The sequence below is a fragment of the Pinus tabuliformis genome, chromosome Q (genome assembly GCF_031772625.1).
Source record: "Pinus tabuliformis cultivar Carrire ecotype Pingquan chromosome Q, CPIR1, whole genome shotgun sequence".
In the NCBI taxonomy this organism is placed as follows: domain Eukaryota; kingdom Viridiplantae; phylum Streptophyta; class Pinopsida; order Pinales; family Pinaceae; genus Pinus; species Pinus tabuliformis.
The window spans coordinates 493,541,784-493,562,323 of record NC_142296.1 but is presented as its reverse complement, the minus strand read 5'-3'; positions in this window follow the sequence as shown (position 1 = coordinate 493,562,323).

The following is a 20,540-nucleotide window of genomic DNA, read 5'->3' as shown; positions in this document are numbered from 1 at the left end:
GTCACCGTCTGCTTTAGATCCTCCCTTATCACATTCATAAAAAAATATCACTCAACATTATCATTTTTGACTTCATGCTTTAGGGGGCAGCTGTTATAGGTCTATTTGGGCACATCACTCTTGACAATCAGATCAGTGTAAACAAGGTCTATCAAACCCTAATTCAGTTGCTACATGCCCTAGACATTCCCCTTCATTGAGTGCTTTCATCCATGAGAGTTTCCGGACTTCAAAACCTGCTAAAATGTTTCCTTGGGTCACCAACGCACCCCTGGTCAGGGGTAGGTGCTTTGCAAAGTAGGTAGCCCCATTCATGGCTACATTGCAGAGCACCTAAGCCCACTCAATCCTGTGCTAGGCGAGAATCCTCGAAATGTTCATTAGATCCTGAGTATATTCCTCCTTTCTAGAGCCTTCTAGAAGGAACCCAACTCCTATCCTATCAAGATGAGCTCGACTTAGGATAGTCTTGGATCATCTAATCCTCTATCCTCTCATCCCTTTGAACATGGAAACTAATCATCCAATTATGGAAAACCATTCAATGCCATATTAATGACAAAACCACTTGCATTCATCTATAAATTGGCCTCCCATCATAGAGCCAAGGAGCTTGGATATTATAGAGAAATATTGTTGGTTTAGAGACTTGAAATCATTGTCAAAGTAATGTTATGTTGCTGGATTGATGTTGCTATTGGTGTGATGAGGGCTTGGAATAAGCTGGATGAGTGACATGAGATCGAACCACATTGGGTGTAACTTCTCCTTCTATCAATCAATAAAGTTGTTTCTTCCTTTTCCAATACTTTTGTCTATATATATGATGAATGTATGTTCAAATGTTGTTGATTCCATTTGTTTACAATAAATATATGATATGCTTTGATTGTTTTCATCTTCTATTTATGTTAGCAGGTACCAATTGAGTCAACTTAGTTTGAGTGGGAGCGAAGGGAGCAACACAAAGGAGATCAAAGGAAATGAAGGATCACAAGTAGGTTCTTTTATCTTATATGTTTATTGTAGGAAAAGGTTAAACATATTTACTCTAGTTGTTCTAAGTGTAACTACCCACTTGGGGAAGATATACTTATCCGTAGGTATAAATTCCATATAACACATGGTTTTGGGTCTATATGAAGTTTAGAGGCCAGAACATGTGTCAGCCTGTTTCGAGGGTTTTGGGGGCCCATGTGGCCTAGATCCATGTAACACGTGACATGTGTGGGTGGAGCCACATGGAGGGTGACACCATTCAAATGGGATGGGGGTGATGATTTCACCCTAACGCCTTGTCCCCATAAGGAAATAATGAGGAAATTCACAAGTAAATCCTAATATTTAATCTCTGGGATGTCATTGTAGGAGTGTGCTCGAGTGTGCGTTGCTGCTGCAAATAATGTGAGGACATAGTGGAGAAGGGATCACTAGGGTTCCAGTTAATCTTGGAAGGGTCATCACTGGAAGAAATAGCAAGGGGAAGCAAGAATGATTTTTGATAATGTTATCTTGGCAATGACGTGGCTTGCGAGGGGCCCACACTCGCAATACCTCTCATATAGTGCATATGTGTTATGGGTTGGGTTACACCTTCTATATAGTGGGGTTATTACATGGTCAATACGAATGATTTTGTAGCTATGGTAACACTACCATGTGGCAGTGAGGTGGCCAACTGGGATAGCCACATGGATGCCACCTAGCTAGTTGGTGAAATGGTGTTGATTGAATGACCAAACCTTATCTGGCTATATCTTTTGACTCGAGGGTTGGAATGTAGCAAAATTTTATATCGTTGAAAAGGTTTCGATGAGATGAATGCAACGATGTCATCCATTTTAAGTTTTAAGATAGTCATAAAAGGGTGAAAATTTAGACCCTATTTCCATAACTTGACTTTAGACATTGGGTCACCACAGTAACTACCTCTTTCTACCCTTAGTCAGAGCTAGGGATAATAAGGGGTACATTACATAATCAAAGATAATTTTCTATTCCTCTCATTATTGAATTATTAAATGAATTATGTGGAATAATTATCTTTACTAAGTTGGATATTCATTCGGGATATCATAAAATCAAAATGAGGTAAGAGGTCATTCCCAAAGCAATCTTTAGAACACATCATAGTCATTATGATTTTTTATTAATTCCATTTGGTTTTAAAAATGCACCTTCAACATTTTAAAGATTGATGAATTCTATTTTCAAACCCTTTTGATGACATAGTAATCTACAAAAAATGTTGGGAAGAGCATGTACAACATGTTGACAAGGTCTTAACACTATTGGAAGAGAAACAACTATATGCAAAGTCTTGGAAGTGTTCCTTTGGGTTCAAGAAGTGGAATATTTGGGTTATATTGTATCCCATGTGTGTGTCAAAGTGGATGCTAACAAAATCAAATCTATGATGGAATGGTCAATCCCCAATACCTTTAATAAACTTAGAGGATTCTTAGAATTGAAATAATACTACCATAGGTTTGTCAAGAATTATAGTCAAATATGAACACCTCTAACAAAATTGTTGAAGAAGGAAGCATTTTCTTGAACTAAATAAGAAGCAACAAAATATATTGAAAAACTTAAAGAGTTTATATGTACAGATCCTTTCCTAGAGACACTTGACTTTAGAAGAACCATTATTACAGAGTGTGATGCCTTAGGACATGGTATTGATGCAATTTTAGTACAATAAGGAATTCCCCTTGCCTTTGAAAGCAGTGAACCTAAAGGAATAAACTTACTCAGACTCATCTATGAAAAATAAATGTTTGGCACACTACATGTAGTTAATAAATTTCATCCATACCAAATAGGAAGACACTTCAAAGTTAAAATGGATCATGAGAGTTTGAAGTACTTCTTGGAATAAATACTATCTTCAGAATAAAAAAAAATGTGTTACAAAGATGTTGGGTTCTTAATTTTATATCATCTACACAAAGGGAAAAAAATATTATGGAAAATGCACCCTCAAGGAAAGAGGAAGACATAAAGGGTTTACTATGGAATATTTAAATTGCACAATTTTACTGGGTGGAGGAAACAAGGATAGAATTGAAGCAAGAGGAGAAACTTGATGTAGTAGAATAATTTATGTGGAAGAATTATTTTTTATGGTATCAAGATCACCTATACTTATGTAAGAATTCTCAACACAAAAATTTCCTTTGGAATTACACATGTATTTGATACGAGAACATTCAGGATCCTTGAATACATACCATAGGATTAAGATAGATATATATATATATATATATATATATATATATATATATATATATATAGATATATGTATATATGTATTATATGTATATATATATGTATATATATATATATATATATCTATACATATACATATATATATACATATATATAGATATATACATATATAATATATGTATATGTATATATATATATATATATTATATATATATATATATATATATAATATATTATATATATATATATATATATATATAGATATATATATACATATATTGGTGGGGGGTGTATAGGTATTAAAGAATATGTTCAAACAATTGTAGCTGAATGTGTCACTATTCCATGAAAATAAGGGAGATACAACAAAGGCCCTAGGGATCCCTCAATGATTATTCGTACCTAGCTAGCATTGTGAAGAAACTTCAACGGATTTCATTATAGGTTTCCCCAAATCTAAAGGAAATAAAGTCATTATGGTAGTGGTAGATTGAATGAAGAAGTATGATAATGTTTTCTCACTTTCTAATTGTTTTGAAGCAAGTTCATTGGAAAAATAATATATGGAAACAATAAAAAAAGCTACAAGGAATAGTGAAGATTATTGTAAATAATATAGATCCAATTTCCACTAGAAATTTTTGGACTAAATTATTTTTTCATTTGGATACTTAATTGGAACATAGATCATCTTAACATCCTCAATCTAATGGGAAAACTAAGATTGCTAATAACTTTTAGATGTATATTAACTTTCTTTACATTTGATAAACAAACAAAATGGTTCAAATGGTTTCCCTTGGAATAATGGTGGTACAAAACATCCTTCCATACTTTATAAAAAAATTCAACATTTATGGAAATTTATGGATATCGTCCACCATCCATAAAGTCACCTTTGAAAGGGATTGCAAAGGCTCAAGCGATAGAGGACCACATATCGGACCAATAAGAGGTTCTAAAACTATTGAAGGACACCTTGATTATAGGACAAATAGTATGAAACAACAAGAAGACCAACATTACAGTGAAAGGGAATTTAAATTCGGAGATTTGGTATTTGTGAGACTACAACCATATAAAATTATTTACCTCAAACAACAAAATAAGGACTATAAATTAGGATTGGGGTATTATGGCCCATATAAGGTGTTGTAGAGGATTGGAGGTATGGTTTAGAAATTGGAGTTTCCTCCATATCCACATGTACATTTAGTCTTACATGTTTCTTACTTAAAGAAGGAAATTAGTGGCAAGACCTTAGTCCAAACTATTTTACTAGAGATGAATGAAAAAGGTAAAATCATACTAGAAGTAGAAAAATTATTGGAAATAAGGATTAAGTAGCTAAGCAATAGAGAAAGTAATGAGTACCTAATCAAATGAAAGAATATACTAATGGAAGAAGCAACATGAAAAGATGAGTTTTTCATGCAAAAACTCTCACACATATTCAAGTGACGACGATAGAACTTGTGCCCATATTTGACTTAAGTCCCAAAGACTCCACAGATTGGTTTCATGTCATGGTTTCTATATGTGTCTCACGGTGTTTGATATTAAGAAGGTTTAATAAGGGATTAATTTCACTTCCCCCCATCAAATTCTATGATTCATATGGCCCACTTCAAGGACAAATAAACCCTTATAAAGTTCTTGTGTGCTGGATTAAGGGATTATTTAAGGCTCTTGAGTTTGAGAAGTTTTGGTAAGATTGTAAGGTATTTTTTTCATTATTTAATGATTGTTAAGGTGATAAAAATCATCCATAATAATATTTATGGCTTAGTTTGTCGTATTTATTTCAGTTCTCATTGCGTCAACAACCCTCCAAAAGTTTTTCCTAAGTCAATTTTGGAGCCTACATGAACTTTCATTTCAAGTCCCCTGGTGTTGTCGCATTAATTGATTTGTTATTTGGGTGTCTTCTCCTAGAGTCTCATCCTTCTAAGTCAGTGTTTCCTAACTGTCATCACCTAACCCTTAGAATCACTTGTTTTATCTAGTCTCTGGATAGGTGAACTAATGACTTATCTTGACTTAGAAACTAGGCTTTTGCCATGCACACACTAGAAAAGCACACAAAAGCAAGAAAAATCATCTTGAAGTAAAAATCACACTTTAATTTTCTAAAGACATGTGCTTGAGTTGAGCGCATTCCTTCGGGCTGAAGAAGTGTGCGCTCCATGAGCACACTCCTTTATGGTGAGCATGTGTGCCCTCCTTGAGCACACTCCTTCATGCTGATGTCATGTGCTCTTCCTGGATGCATGCATGTGCCTCTTAGTTTCATGTGGGCACACTCTTACAAAATAGGAGCCCAATTAAATTCCCTTAACTAACCATTTCACTCAAGGAAAAGTGGTTATCATGAATGAATTAGTTTTGCATGTAAAATATTTTAAATTAACCTAGTTAATCATTCATTTGCATAATAATTCTCATCTGGGTTGGGCACACAATTGTGGATCAATAAAATCTTCATCAACTTGCATCACAAGTAATTTCTGCATGTCGAATCTATTCATTTCCTTTCATGATTTCACTGTCAAGATTTCTTTTCTTACTTATGTTTCTTTGCTTTTTATTTTATTTACTAGTGTTCCTATTCAATCCTTATTATGCAAGTGTTAATTTGCTATCACATGCTCAAAATATGCACATTCCTCAACCTTCCATGTCCTCTCATGATTGCAACAAGATCCATATAAGCTAGTAGATCTTTCTTCTTGTCATTATTATCATGAAATCCTACTGTCAAACTTGTTATTGATCTTTCCCTAGGAAGAGCACACTTCTAGAACTTGAAGCCTGATCAACCTTGAGAACTATGCCCAAAATGACTTTGTTTTCCTCTTGAGTGCACTCCTTTGTCACAAATAACAGTGCCCTACCTTGAGCACATGAGCGCACCTCAAAGAATCAAATGATTTTCCTTCATCCCTTCGGTATTCCCTAGTGTGCACACCTTCCCTTTGAGCATATGAGTGCACCTCGAATGCCTGATGGCTTGAAGGCATGTTCCTTCCTTCTTTCAAAGTGTGTCAGTGCATCCTCTTTGTCTCCTTGAGCACATGAGCACACTATGAAGGCCTAAAGGTTCGAAAACTCACCCCTTTGACTCTTCAGAGTGTGCCATTGCACCATTTTTGGTTTCCTTCACTTGCTTGAGTGCATGAGCACACTACAAAACCCCGAATGTGCGCCCTCATTTTTTACATGCCTATTTGCTTATGCATGCAAGTGATTTTGTGCTGTTGTTAATAGATTAACATGTTTGGTTACCTTTGATGGCTCTTTGTACATTATTTATGAGATATTGTTGCATAATTAGGTTGCATTAAGCTAATCTTGTCATTATGAGTGTGCTGCCACAAACAAGTGTTCAAACTACAAGTATTGTCACCCTTTCATCGTCTATTAGAGCCATGCCTCCTCGTAATATGGCCTCCAAAGAATATTAGCAACAAGCACTGAGGAACCTATTGAGGTGACCAAGCTAACCATTCCAATTTATGCAGACACAGAGTGCTTCATTGATAATTATACTGAGGTAACATGGAGTGGTATATACAACACATTCATGCATAAACGTTTTGCTGAGAACTTGGAGGACTTGGAAGTGTACATCAACATTAATAAGTCCATGATGCATAGGCTTGCATGCTTATTCCTAGTTATCCCATGTGCAAAAGTAATTAAGTGGATCATTACACATATGGATGATATTCATCTTGTGCCTTGCAGTGAGAGTGGTTGTCAAATCGCCACTTATTAAGGAGATGACATGAAAACATACTACAAGATTCTTAGGCTCATATAATATGAAAATGATGACTTCTATATTAGATGGGGCAACCTAGACACAAGTGACGTTATCAAATCATGATGTCAAGAACCTGCTAAGTTTCTCCATCTCCCATCCGTAGTTTATCTAGCTAAGATTCTTAGAGATGTATATCAATGTTTGATACCCATGAGTTTTTGGTTGCATGGGCACAAGAACGCTGATGTGTTTAAGGAAAATTTGATATATATGCTCAATATTGTGGTAACCCTTGCAAAAATATTCAATTGGATAGATATATTTTCATTTTAGTTGCAGTGGCATGTGGGGAAAAAATATTTCATGGTGAACCATACACCAAAATTCTACATGTCTACAATTATTCTAGATGGAATCTATGCACAATATGTGTTCCTAGGAGCATACTGGAACTAGACCCTTGCAAACAAGTTCCTAGTTTGCTTCCACTCATGAGTGTTTTCAGAATCAAGCTTTATAGGCACATATGAGAGATTGGTCGAGCACTTCTTTGCATTTATCTTCCATATGCTATTCGAGATCGAGCCTCCTTTCATGACTGATAAGGTGAAGGAGTAACTATGGGATATCATGGATTAGTTTGCAGCTCTCAAGGTTACATACATCAAATGTTTTGGTTGTTAGACATCCCCTCATCTCATGCCATGATACGTGACCAATAAGGTGGTCAATTAAGAAGTAGAAAATCAGCTGGACAAGGAATTGTCAAGAGGTCTTCAAAGGAGGAAGAGAGTCGCTTGGCCCAATTTCTTATTCAGGATCAAATTATATGAGTTAAATAGTCATAAGGGGACAATAGAGGAAATCATGGATATGATCCTGGGAGAGTGTTCAGGAAACATTGTGAAAGGACCAGTTATAGTACGGCCTATTCATCAATGTGCACAATAGAATATGAAAAAGTAAAGAACTGGTATAATTAAATTATAAATAAAAATCTAGCAGCGAAGATTAGTCACCCTAGGATCCACCAACTCAAGATATGCAGCTCCAAGAGGAAGAAAAAATAACCCCTCAAGAAAGGAAAGTAGCTCCTAAGAAGAGGATTATATATGATTCAACAAGAGAGAGCAATAGTAACATGAAAGTTTATCCTTTGATTATAGGAGTTGTTCAAGAAAAATAGAAGAGGAGTGAAGAAGAAGAAGAGGAGAAGAGGAAGAAGGACGAGTTTTCGGAGAAGAAACAAGTAGAAGAAGAGGAACAACAAAGGTAGTCTTAGGAGGAAGAAGCAACACAAAGACTTGAAGAAGGATATTTTACTCAAGAGATAGAGGAGGAATAGCTAGAGCAAGAAGACACTATCCAACCTATGGATGATGAACTGGGTTCGCCATAGGAACCTCGTCTAACAGGTGGCCATCTTCCATTTGGAGATATGGGGATCACACCTCCTCCAATAGATAGGGTCAGGGATATATGCAATGTCTCATTTGATCAAGTTAAGAAGAGAATCGTGCAACGTAGGCATAGATACTTCCTAAAGGATCCTCAAAATCTTGTCTCAGCCTCTACAGGGAAGGTGATTTCTGCCAACATAAGAAGGAATCCTAGGGAAATCATGGCAAAAAATGTTTATTTTTCCATAGCAATGTAAGACAAATTTGAGTATATACTGAGTGAGAATGCTAGACTGAGGAAAGAACTTGTTGTAGTGAAGCAACAAGTGGAACATCTCACAGAGGAGAATCAATGTTTATCATCACACAGTTTCAACACTGCATAATGGGAGTTAGCCATTTAGGATGAACCGGGGCCAATGGAGTAAACCATGGCACGACTGTATGATGACATGATACTTATACAATAGGTGCTGGATCCTCCCATTGGAATTTAGAAGAGAGCATAGGAAGTGGTAAAAATCCCAAAAATACAAAAAAAAGTAGTTGATCATCTTCAAGAGTGGGCTACCAAGTATCTAGATGCTCTGCAACATTTTGAAAATAAAGACAGTATTGTTACAGAGATAGATATAGTTCAGTTGAGACTCCACCATCGGAAGTACATGTGTCTTGGGGAGTTGATTAGTACTATTGCTTTCTATAATTGACTACATAATCGTTTTGAGTCTCTAACATAGAAACATGGGATTCTTGCAATAAAAATACTTGAAGCAATCAAAGGTAGAGAGATCATGTTCTAGGAGATCAGGAAATATGTTTAAAAAATCAAGCAAGCAACAAAACATGAAGACTTGGAGGTCACCAATGACATTATTGTGCAATAGGCCATTGCACGAGTCAAAACTCATATGAATATTTCACAACTATGGAATAACGTATAGTCAAACTCAAAGACCATACTGATGGAGGCACTAGAGGTGAAGATGTGGTATGTATGGGACTTTCTAGTTTAGGTCAAATCCATTTCAATGGAGTTCAAATCATGGCACACATACATTACAAATAAGCTCCATGAAGAAGAAAATGATTTGTCAGTTTGATGAGACTTTCTCCCATTATCAATTTTATCTTATATAGTCGTCGTCTCATATATAATTTGTCTTATGTAATAAATGGTATGTAATGAAGTCCAAGAGACACATGTGGAATGTGAATAGTCACATATGGAATGTAATAATTCATGAATAGAATATGAATAGTCATAACAGTCGAAGAGTCACGAGGAAGCTAAAAGGTCATTATTATTTGTTATAAATATATCCTCATAAATCAAAGAGAGGGCTTGGATTCTTGGAGTCTTGCCTTGGCCTCTCTTGTAGTGCATAGGAGATAGATCATTATTTAGAGAAGTAAGTTTTGGCTTCATGTTCCACTATTGGATATAGTGATTCATTCATGTAACTATATACTTGGGATATTTCACTCTTAATCATAAGCTCTATGAGCTGGCACTTCTTCATACATGTATCGTAGATATAGTAGGACTATTCTTGTTGTGTTTATGATATATGTTGCTTTAATTACATACTAATTTAATGAACTACTACGTTGCTCAGCTATGGATATTATTGGATAATTGTTTTTATGCTTTCATAATTGTTGTGTATTATGTGGAATAATCTGTAGGTAATAAAAAATACTTTCACTTTGATCCTGGGTCCCCCTTTAGGATAGTACTATTACTTTTCTAACTGGAGACTCGTTTTCCTTCACTAGTAGTGGATGTTCCTTCTTGCACCTTACATTGGGTATCTCACAAATCACACATACTTGTTTCCCCAAAGAGTTGCTGCATTCTATTGTGTGTAATCGTAACCAAGGAATATATTTGAAACATCTCCAACACTAGATAGACCTTATGAATGGATGAGACTGCTACACCAAATGGTGTGAGGTCTAATTGGGATTCCAAATTAGGGAGATCCCCTTACAATGTTGGTGAGATCCAACACCGTTACAATTTTTGGCTCTAGAAGGAGGGTCAGATGAAAAACTAAGCCCTTAAAGTCTATTTGAATCTCTTAACTTCAATGGATTCATCCCAAATCATTATCCTGAGGTTTTTTTTTTGAAGCTTTAGATATTACAATCCCAACGAACTTTTTATGTAACTTGTCACATTTTAAATTTGATGGCAAGGGCATAAAAGCCTTCATTGATTATGAAATTGTGTTTTATCAATTTTGTTTTTCAAGTGGCATTTATTATGAAGAAATCCTTACACAGTTGTTTACCCTTACATTGGATGGTCATGTGAAGAAATGGTGCTATTCTCTACCCGTTACTTCTATTTCATATTTTAAAAAATTGTTTAATGACATTCATTGCATCTTTGATAAATATGTGTATCAATATGTTATTCATGAATTTTATCAACTTAGAATGGAATTGAATAAATCCCTTAAACATTTTTCTAACCGAATCCTACATCATTGTTATGAATTCTCGGATTAGGATGTGGACTGGAAGTTATTGGATGAGAATTATGTTTCTTAGTCTTGATGTCAAGAAAATATTTTGAATCTAATACTTCATGTCCTCCTGATCAAGAAGAATTTCAGAATCCTTAGGAAGAACTGGATATACCTTTTATCCCATGTCCCCCTCCTTTTGATATTCATGTTTTAAACCTCAACTAATCACTAAAACATAAGATCAATGTGCCCATAAAGAATTAATTTTTATTTCACATATTTACCTCGATGGTGATTGGTTTGAACTTATCACTCATCCATATTCAAATCTTGATATTCCTCTTATCGATCCTCAACCTGTTAGTCAAGTTGAACCCTTGGACAACCATTACCCTGATGATTTCCTTTTTTGAATTATATGAGAATGATTTTTCAAGTAACATGAATGAACCTTTGTTTCTACAAGAAGATTCATATTTGTAGGAATTCCGAGTGGAGTTTGATGTGATTATCACCGATTTTATTTTAGGTATAACTCCTTTTGATAAATAATATGAAATTCTTATATTGAGGATTTTTGTGGTCATCTCGAAAATCTATTTGATCAACCTCAAGTTTTTGAATCTCATGATCTGAATAATGACTCTTGTTATGATAAGCAGTTGATCGTCTTTCGACAAAATTCAAAGTTAAGTTAGGTGAGTAGGACACTTCATCCTACGCTCATGGTTATGTTAGGTTCCTTTCACCTTGATGGTATGTGTGATTTTGGACAGCCTGTGATTCTTTTGCACAATTTTATCACTATCACTTTCTTCACATAAATTTTTTCAACCCTCAGGGAAATTTTTTTAATTTGACTATTGAAATTCCACTGTTACATCCCACCTCAAGAAAATATTTTATCTGTGATGTGGAACAAAGAACAATTTTAGTGAATCTAATGAATCTTCTACATCATTCATAAAATAATCTCACTCACACAACAACATGGATTGTGGTCAACCTGTTAACGTTTCTTATTATGTGGATTTGTCTTTGATCAATTTTTTATGTCATAGTTTCCTCAAAGATTGTTTCCATGATCCTATTGTAGATTCCATAGAAGAATCTTATTAGTTTGGATCCACGTCGCATGGCCTATAATTTCATGCACTTCATTAAGTCTTTTATGGCCACAAGCCTGGTGATCATTTTTGTTGTCAAGTCTCCCATTTTATAGAACAATCACGTGTGCTACACCCTTGTCATTACACTTCTTGTTTCTTTGTGTGAGTGCATATGTTCGCATGGTTTTTCCTTTTCACCACACTGCATTTTATTTTTATTTCACATGATCACATCCTTCAACTCAAAGGTTGGATCAACTCCTATGGCTACATTGGAAGTTCCATCTCACATGATCTAACTGTGTATTATTTAGTTTAGGATAGGATAGAGTGCATTTAGTTAGATGCATTGCATTCCTATTTTGTTCTTTCCTCTTCCCTTTTTCCTTCAGTTTTACTGGTTCTTGAATAAAGTTGGTTTGAGCTTCAATATGATGTGGCTAAAATTTTGGGAAAGGAAAGTTGTGGTAACACACAACCCTTGGATTATCGATTGCCTTCTTCTTTGTTTTGGTTTACATATTTCGAGTCAATAAATTTTCAATGGAAAATATGATCCTTTAGCTAGGAAGTTGTATGAAAACCATGATACCTATATCCATTTAGGATTCTCATTCATGCACTCGATCTTCTTATGAATAGTGTGTCCTTTCTTATCTATCTGAGAAGAGTAAGATAAGGGGAAACATTTTAGTGATCAAAGCATCATAGGTCTAAAACCTGTCTCTAAAGGAAAAACCTCTTCCTCTCTCAATAATTTGGGATCCCTCTTACGCCCGTTAAAAATAAAGGGTGAAAGAAGAGAAAGGCTTCCTGCATAGGGAGGTGAAGCAAGTGACTTCATCGGGGAATTATCCAGGCTTGCTGGCAGCGTAGAAAAGTTTGTTTTCCTAAGGTGATTCTTTTGGGGTACTGCCAAGGCCTGCTTGCAGTGGAGAGATTCCAGAGATGTAAAACACATACTCTGATTGTTTTAACTCATCGTATTATATTACCCTTACTTATGTCGACAGGATAATCATATGGCTTGGTTTATGATGTGTTTCGTCGAGCAGTGGAACTTGGAGGACTATATCTTTAACCGGGTAAGAGTGGGGAACTAAGGAAACTCACTGATTGAACTAATACTTCCTGGAGATTTGAGACTTTGCGCCTAAATGAAACCATTCTAGAGAAGTTGGGGTTTTCCTAGAGTGTCACCAAGTGTTGTTGCTGCAATAACGACCCTCCAAATTTTTTTCCTATGTCAATCTTTGAGCCTATAAGAACCGTCATTTCAAGCCCTCTAATGTCATTGTATTAATTGAATATCTATTTTGGTTTTTTCTCCTAGCTTCGCATCCTCATAATTCAATGTTTCCTAAGTGTCATCACCTAACCCTTAGAAGCGCTTGTGTTATCTAGTCCATGGTTAGGTGAACTCATGACTTATCTTGACTTAGAAACTGGCCTTTTAGCCATGCATACACTAGAAAATCACTTGAAAAGCAAACAAAAGAAGGAAAAAACATATTTAAGGAAAAAACACACTTCAATTTGATGAAGACATGCGCTTGAGTTGAGCACACTCCTTCGAGTTGAAGAAGTGCTCCCTCCTTGAGCACACTCCTTCATGATAAGGAAGTGTGCCCTCCTTGAGCACACTCCATCATGTTGATGACATGTACTCTTCCTAGATGCATGCATGTGCCTGTTTTTTGCGTGTGGGAACACTCCAAGAAAATAGGATCCCACTTAACATCCCTTAACTAACCGTTTATTCGATGACAAGTGGTGATCATGCATAAATTAGTTTCGCAAGTAAACTATTTTAAGTTAACCCAATTAATCATTTATTTGCATAATCATTCTCATCTGGGTTGGTCGCAAAACTGTGGATCAAGAAACTCTCCTTTAGCCTTCATCACAAGTAAGTTCTGCATATCGAATGTATTCATTGCCTTTCATGATTTCATTGTCGATATTTCTTTTCTTGCTGGCATTTCTTTGTTTTTTAGTTTATTTACAAGTGTTTCTGTTCAATATTGATTTTTCAAGTGTTAATTTGTTGTTGCATGTAGAGACTCTGCATATTCCTCGATCTTCCATATTCTATCATGATTCTGACAGGATCCATATAAGCTTGCAGACCCTTCTTCTTGTCATTCTTACTTGTTCTTGATATTTCTCTAGGAAAAGCACACTTTTGGACCTTGAAGCCTGATCAACCTTGAGAACTATGCCTCAAATGACCATGTTTTCCTCTTGAGTGCACTCCTTCATCATGAAGAACTATGCCCTCCCTTGAATGCATGAACGTACCTCAAAGAATCGAATTATTTTCCTTCATCCCTTTGGTATGCACAAATGCACCCTCCTTCCCTTTGAGTGCATGAGCATACAATGAAGGCCTGAATACTTGAAGACACATTCCTTCTTCCCTTCGGAGTGTGCCAATGGATCCTCTCTCTCTCCTTAACCACATGAGCACACTGTGAAGGCCTGAAGGTCTGACAACTCACTCCTTTGACTCTTCGGAGTGTGTTAGTTCACCCTTGATGGTTTCCTTCACTTGCTTAAGTGGATGAGTTCACTATAAAGCCCCAAATGACCCTTGACCTTCCTTCATGCTTTGAAAGTGTGCCCTCCCTATTTTTATGCCTATTTTCCTATGCATGTAAGTGATTTTTTGTTGTCGTTAATAGATTTACATGTTCAGTTACCTTTGATGGCTCTTTATACATGATTTATCAGATATTATTGCATAGTTAGGTTGCATTAAGCTAATCTTTTCATTATGAGTGTGCTACCACAAGCAGGTGTTCGAACTACAAGTATTCTCACCCTTTCATCATTTGTTGGAGCCATGCCTCTTCATAAAATGGCCTCCAAATTAGTCTTAGAAGAAAGCACTAAAGAACCTATTCAAGTGACCAAGCCAACCATTCCCATTTATGTGTCTTCATTGATAATTCTACTGAGGTCACATGGAGTAGTATATAAAGCACATTCATGCAAAAAAATTTTGCTGAGAAATTGGAGGACTTGGAAGTGTACATCAACATTAAGAAGTTTAGGATGCATAAGATCACATGAAGATTCCTGGTCATCCCATTTCTTTTCAGTTATCTTCATATGATATTCACAATCGATCCTCCTTGCTTGACTGATCAGGTGAAGGATTCACTACGGGATATCACAGATTGGTTTGAAACTCCCAAGGGTACATAAATCATATTTTTTGGTTGAAATATATGCCCTCATCTCATGTCGCAATACATGACCTATAAGGTGTCATGCAAGAAGAAGTAAATCAGTTGGACAAAGGATTTTCGCGAGTTCTTCATAGGATAAGGAAAGCCCCTTGAACCACCTTCCCAGTGAGGATCAAATTATATGAGTTAAAGAACTATAAGGCAACAATAATAGAAATACAAGAGATATATCACTTGCACTTCGACACTAAATGATTTCATGGATATGATCCCAAGAGAGTGTGTAGGAGACATTGTGAAAGGATCACTTACAATACGGGCTATTCATCGATATCCACAACACAAGATGAAAATGTGAAGAACTAGTATAATGCAGTTAGAGAGACACATCTAGTAGCGAAGACCAATTCATGCCAGGATTCACTAACTCAAGATATGCAAGTTTGTGAGGAAGAACAAATAAATCCTCAAGAAAGGAAAGTATCTCATAAGAAGAGGATCATATATGGTTCAACAGGTGAGAGTAGTAGGAAGTGGAAAGCTGATCCTTTGAAAATATAAATTATTCAAGCATAATAGGATAAGAGAGAATCAAAAGAAGAGGAGAAGAGGAAGCAGTATGAATTGTTGGAGAAGCAACAAGTAGAAGAAGAGGAGAGGAGAAGGATAGAAAAGGAAAAACAGAGGTAGTCCTGGGAGGAAGAAGCAACACAATGACTGTAAGAATAAAAATTGACTTAAGATATAGAGGAAGAAGACACTATCCAACATATGGATGATGAACCAGGTTCACTAGAGGAACCTCTTCTCACAGGTGGTCATCTTCCATTTGGAGATATGGGGATCACACCTCCACCAATACATACGGTCATGGATGTATGAAATGTCTCGTTTGATCAAATTGAGAAGAGGATCATGCAATAGAGACATAGATACTTCCCTAAGGATCCTCAAAATCTAGTCTCAGTCTTGACAGAGAAGGTGATTACTTCCAATGCCAAAAGGAATCCTAGGGAAATCATGGTGAAAAATGTTTCTTTTTCAATAGTAGTGTAGGAAAACTCTGAGTATCTATTGAGTGAGAATTCTAGATTGAGGAAAGAAATTCATTGTAGTGAAGAAATAGGTAGAGCATCTTGCAGTGGAGAATCAATGGTTATCATCATAGAGTTTCAACATCGTAGAATGGCAGTCAATCATGTAGGAGGAACTAGGGCTAATGGAGGACACCATGGCATAACTATATGATGAGATGATAGTTATAAAACAGGTGTTGGCTCCTCTCATTTGAATTCAAAAGTGATCATAGGAAGTGCTTAAATTCATGAAAATTATAAACAAAGAATTTGACCATCTTCGGGAATGAGCTTCCAAGTATCCAGATACTCCACACCAAGTAGAAAAGAAAGATAATATTGTTGCAGAGATAGATAGAGTTTAGTTATTAAGACTCCACCATTAAAACTACATGTGTTTTGGAGAACAGTTGATTAGTACTATTGTTTCCTTTAATTGACTGCATAATGGTTTCGAGATGCTAACATAGAAACATGGTATGCCCACAATAGGAACAATTGAACTAATTAGAGGCAAAGAGATCATCTTCCAGGAGATCAAGAAATACATTGAACAGATCAAGAAAACAACATAACGAGGAAGGCTTAGTGATAACCAAAGACATTATTATTTAATACGACATCGCACAAGTCAAATCTCATATGAAGCTTTAATGGCTTATATAGAATAATGTATAATCAAGCTCCAAGACCATACCAATGAAGGCACTTGAGGTGAAGATGCGATATGTAGGGGATTTTCTAGTTCGGGTCAAGGCCATTTCAACGGAGTTCAGAACATGGCACACATACATTACAAATGATCTCCATGAGGAAGCAAATGATATTTGATGATACTTTTTCCCATTAACAATTTTGTCTTATAAACCCATTATCTCATATGTTATTTATCTAATGTAATAAATGGTATGTAATGAAGTCCAAGGGACACATGTGGACTGTGAATAGTCACGTGGAATATAACAAGTCATGAATAGAATATGAATAATCATAGGAGTTGAAGAGTCATGAGGAATATCAAAGGTCATTATTATTTGTTACAAATAGCTCCTCATAACTCAAAGAGAGGGCTTTGATTCTTGGATTCTTGCCGTGGCTTCTCTTGTAGTGCATAAGATATAGATCATTCTTTGGAGAAGCAAGTTGTGGCTTCATGTTCGACTATTGGATATATTGTTTCGTTCATGTAACAATGTACTTGGGATATTCCACTCTTAATGAGAAGCTCTATGAGTCGACACTTCTTCATACATGTATCGTAGATAGAGTATGACTATTCTTGTTATGTTTATGATATATGTTGTTTTAATTACATACTAAGTTAATGAATTACTTCATTGCTTTGCTATGGATATTATTGGATAAGTGTTGTTACGTTGTCATGATTATTGTTTATTATGTGGACTAATCTATAGGTAATCAAGAAGCCTTTCTCTTCCATCACAGGTCCTTGTTTAGGATAGTACTATTACTTTTCTAACCAGAGGCTCGTTTTCCTTCACCAATCATGGATGTTCCCTCATGCACCTTACATTGGGTGTCTCACAAAACTCACATACTTGCTACCCCAAAGAGGTGTTACATTCTCTTGTGCATAATCGTAACCAAGGCATATCCTTGAAACCTTTCCAATAGTGGCCAAACCATATGACTGGATGGGACTCCTACACCAAAGGATGTGAGGTCTAATTGGGACTTCACATTGGGGAGACCCCCCTACAACATTCGCAAAATACAAAACCATCAACACTTCTATAACCATATTTAAGTACCTGAGGCTATTATTTCCTTAACTTTCCCAAAGGGCTATAAATTATTCAAGTACTTTAAACTTGAGAAGCTTGAATAAGGTCTTGTTGTACTGTCCAAACAACCCCCATTTTAATACATTATAAATTTTCTATGAAATTTATTTTATTAAAATAGATACCCTTCAATTCTAGAAAAATGTTATAATAAAAGTTTAATACTTAGTATTTTTAATTAAAACCCAAATATTAAACCTTGATTATCCCCAAAAAAAAAAATTAATAGCTCCCGAGATCAAAACTATACTTAGGCTCAAAAAACCTTAAGTATTTAAAAATATGGGTTATTTAAACAAAATAAATAGGATATTTATTCCCCCAAAATTCAAATCTTAACAAACTCTGGCTCATCCCGCTTACCCGCATTGCAAATAAACAAAGTTACAAAGGCTCAAGGCCCATCTACCAAACTCCATTGCAATTTCAATTAAACTGGACCCGATAGGAGAAATACTTCTCAATACATAAGTCCCTACGTCCATGGAAATTTTGAAAGGTTCCAAAGATCTTAAGTCTAAGCCTTAACCGATCATGATTTTGATTAAGCCTGAACCGACGGGAATTATCAACTTCACTTGATTAAAATCCCACGTCTGGAGCTATTGCAAGAACCATTGCCTTTGCTGATTGTGATATGCGATAAGACCTGGACCCGCCAGGATTATACACTGCGATTTATATTTATATCGTGTCCGAGGCCTATACCGCAATCAAAAAATTATAAATAGTCATGCCTCATGCCATCGTCGATTGTGATATGACATTAGCAATGATGTTAGTTGCCACATCATCGCCACATCACCTTCCACATCACTTATCAGTTGCCACATCATTTTCCATGTCACCATTCCACGTCATCTGCCACGTCATGTGATGTCTCTATGACGACATCCTTGATGTCACCCTTGGATCCTACAATCACAAGTTTCATAGGTACACAACTTATAACAAAATCCTTCACCCCTGCAAGTTTTCCATATGCGATATAACCAGACCTGATGCGATCATAAAATCCATTTCATTAAAATCACGCGTCTGGAACTATTGCAGTTTCCAAATACTCCTGCCCATTGCGATAGTGATTAGACCGGACCTGATAGAATTATATGTTGTAATTAATTTAAATCCCTGCATTTACAACTATCGCAAATAACAAAAGAACGTTTTTTGTCTGTCTCCTACCCATTCCGACTGCAATTGTGATTTTATTTGAGAAGGCCCCCTTTTTGGATTTTATATGAAATACTCTTAGGCTATACCGATTGTGATTGTTCTGAAGTCTTACCCCAAAAATCTGATTTCCAATAAGCCATAAATCTCCACCTCCTCACTCAACATTCCTCTCCATGATGTCTATGTAGGATTTATTGCACTCTACATTCTCCTGATTTGGTGCAAAAGTGATTTGATTCAAATAAAACTCACTTATCAGTCTCATTTATTTCCATCTTATCGATTCTTGTTTTTTGTCTTTAGGTTCATGATAGAGAAAGACAGTTGTGTTGATCAGTGGCAGATCAGTTCAAACAGACAGACAGACATCCAATGAATTCGATGGAACAAATGAAGCTAATGATGTCGACAAACCATTTTCAGAAACTTCTACCAAAATATTATTTTCCTTTAAAACATTGTTGAAGGGATTTGTTTAATGCCCTCAATGCTCTCAACAATAGATTAGAGTTGTTTTCTGCTATTTAAGCTTAGTCGTTGTATCGAATAAAGGTCCTAAATTTTATTAAAAAAGGCTTACAAAATCTCGCACTACTATACTTTCGTCCCTTTTCTCAATAGAATGACTGGAACATTGTTTAGGAATTTTCATGAAATTTTTTGAGAAGTTGCATTATTGTAGTCCTGGAATCATCTTTATTGGAATGAATAAATTGTTGCTATTTCTTTTATGAGCTAAGTGAAATACATCTGGTATTTCTATCATTGTACCTCTGTTTTGTTCATAAGTAAATAGTAAATTTATCTTTTCAAAATACTTATTACTTGAAATTTAAAGAACAATGTTACATGTATTCACTACTGATCATGCTATCGTTGATATTTTTATACATGTTAAGCAATTTACTGTGATATTCTAAATGTGATATGAGTTTACACATTATTTTGATTAACTACTTAATCAAACTAATCATCTTGAAATAGTTTCATTTCCATTGGTGTTTGAGCAATATATATTTTCATTTACTAAGGAAAATCATTATAGATCACATCTAGATAAAAGTTTAACAATCCTGGGTTATAGAGTAGATTAATGCAATTGTTTTTCCATTTAATTCATTACTGCAAATCCCTCCATTTCACTTCACTATAAGCATTAAACACTCATTCAATCACCTTCCATTTGGAAATTGGTCCCATACAATTCAGTCAGAGCCACAATCTAAATGGAAAAGGAGTTGTCTTAAGGTCCGGACCGGGTGGTTTCCCCCCTGTGTTGAAGCAACGATTTTCGAGACCTCAACAC